Raw genomic sequence first — 2733 nt, 5'->3', positions numbered from 1 at the left:
CGTGCCTCTTCTTTCACTCTTCCCCCCCCCCTTTTCTTTCCTTCTTTTTAATTATTTTGGCGCGGGGCAAACTTGGCCCAAGCGCTGCGGGACGCCCGGGAGGGCCTCGCCGGCCAGCGGGGAAAGGTGCCCCGGCGCCTGGTGGGAGCCGCAGCGCTTTCGGGTGCTGGAAAGCACCCAAAGGCGTTGCTGGCTGCCGGCCCGGCAGGCTGGGGTGAAGCGCCGGCCGCGGCGCTGGGCGAGAGCGCTTCCTCCAGCGGTGCGCGCCCGGCTCTGCGGCGGCCCGAGGGCTTTCCCCGCCGAGCAGAGCCCCGCGAGGCGTCCTGCGGGCGTTCACCTCGAGCATTTGCCGGCCTCAGCGGGGAAATGACGCTACAGCGTTAATAGCSGCCGATGAACTTTTTGCGTTTGCAGGATCGGAGGCAACGTTTGGTGGCGGTGGGGACCTTGGAAACGGTAATCGCCACCTGACGCTCGTTAAAACTGCCGCCGGTGTAATATCCCCATTAACGTATCTTACGTGGAGAGCGGCAGCGRCGATGCGCTGCCTTTTTCTTGAGAAACGAAATGTCAACACAGCGAGAAGCAGGAAGTAACCGACGCACTTTGTACACAGTAAAAGCGGCGCGGCGGTGGCGCGGCGTGCCCTGAGACGCGGCAGAAGGGCGCTTGCACTGCAGAGCCGTTGCTGCAAGCCAGCGTGACGTGCAGATGTGCAGCGCGAAACGCCGCGCACCAGAAAACGACAGATCCCCAAAGCAGCGAGACGGCGTCTGGGGCCGTGATGTGGAGGCAGTGAAAAAGAGAGACGGCGCTAGGTGCGGCAGAGGCACGTACACGGCTCTGTTAAACTCGGGGAATTTGGAAAATTGAGGTTGCCGATACTGGAAGCTGCCCGGAGCCTCCAGGCTCCGCACCGTCCCACTCTGTAAGCGAGGTGACCCCGAGCAAGGAGCCGGGGGTCTGCAGCTGCCGCCACGGAGCGGGAAGCAGGCAGGGAAAGGGTTGATATCCGACATCGCCCTTGGGACCAGGCTCTAGCAATACGGAATACCCGGATACAGGTATTTCATACACACGGCATTGCACGCACGTACTGCAGCTGCTCTGCGTAGAGAGAAGAGGCTAAAGAAAAAAGCAAAGTGGTGTCACTTCCTGAAAAGCAAAACTTTCAACTGCAGCGTCCAGCGCTCCAGCTGGCCTTTCGGTGAGATCAGCAGGGACCGGTCTGGTCTCTGATTAGCCAAGTGGCATCCTCACAGCATGGGTTGGGCCGACTTTTCCCCCTTCTTTTCTGCACTAATTGTCGAATGACATGGGCAAAGGCATATGCGGCTGTCCTCCAGCAACGCGGTCTGACGTTCTGGTGGACGCGGAGAAACCAGGGGAAGTGCAGCAGATGGTTTCAGTGCTCTGAATGGTTTACTGCGCTCTCACACCTCTGAGAACCACATCAGAGTTTTAGGCAGGACCTGTGGGGCCTTGACCATCGCTCCGCATCAGCAGTTGGTTAAACAGTCCYGTCTCTGCGTTACGTGGAGGTAGTTGCCAACTTCTCAGCATTTCCTTCAGATGTTAACAGGGAAAGGGAGAGCGTCTGGGAGGCAGCCGGATGGACGGAGAAAGCGTACAGCCATCCCACGCTGCCCAGCACCTCCGCTGCCTCTCCAGGATGCTCGCGGGCCTGGTGGCCTGGGGAAGCATGTTCTAGCCACTATTTAAGGCTCCCCTTCCCCATCACATAGGGCAGAGACAYGCACATTTGAGTGAACAGCCCTTATTTATGGGAGCACTGCATTTTTGCCCATCGATTCAGCACGGCTGGGCCAGCTCAACCCATCTCACCACTGTCCCACCTGATGGGGCCCCTCAGCTCCCCTCTCCTTCCGCCGCTCAGAAGGAGTGAGGACCTCCGTTACACCACACAATTACTTCACATCACTATTTTGCAACACTTGCTTGCAATGTGGTATTTAAAAGACTCTTTCTAGTAGCAGAGGCTCTTTCTAGTAGGCTGGAGCATCTGTGTAGCAGGGACCGTCAGCAGCGATTGGAGAAGTTACCCTGATCTGGAAAAGGAGGAGACTCATTGCCTCCAAAATTCATGGATGGAACTTAGCTGAGACTAATCAGCTAACTCAAGCATCTGCAGACTTTTTTTCACATTAGGCACCAAACCTCACTGTTCACTTCAGTAGTTTTTATGTGACCTGCCTAAATATCCCCCACGTGAATACCCAGTTCTTACTTTTCAGGTACTTCCAGTTTTTACACTGCATCTACTGTTAGAAGAAGTGTATGGCTGACTAAAATATTTTCACTCTGAATATGAATCACTCCGTAGCCAAGAGGACAGGGAACATGCTGAAAGGAGAAATGGGTGGTGGAGCGTGACCCGAAGTTCTGCGGAAACCTAACCGAAACAGCCCAGCAGCGAGCGCGGGGCGGCAGCAGCGCGCGTCTCAGTGAGCACTGCCGGCTGATTTATTTATATATATATAAATTTGTTTGCGTGAAATGTTGTGCTGATCCCATGAGCGTGGAGTTCCTGGAGTAAAGGTAGGTCTACCTGCTCCTTTTCTTAGTTCCTAACGGTGATCCCCCCAGGAGAGCTCTTCCTCGGATGGTGTAGCACAGGAATCCCAGTCCTGGGAGACCGCCMTCCGCAGGCATTTCTGCAGGAAGCGTGGTGGTTCTCGCGTTGCCGTTGGAGCCGTTTGGGCAATAGCCCTG

Source organism: Rhea americana, unplaced genomic scaffold, assembly GCF_003343005.1.
Source record: "Rhea americana isolate MKP2758 unplaced genomic scaffold, rheAme1 scaffold_111, whole genome shotgun sequence".
In the NCBI taxonomy this organism is placed as follows: Eukaryota; Metazoa; Chordata; class Aves; order Rheiformes; family Rheidae; genus Rhea; species Rhea americana.
The sequence above is the reverse complement of the archived record's forward strand: the minus strand, read 5'-3'. Positions refer to the sequence as shown.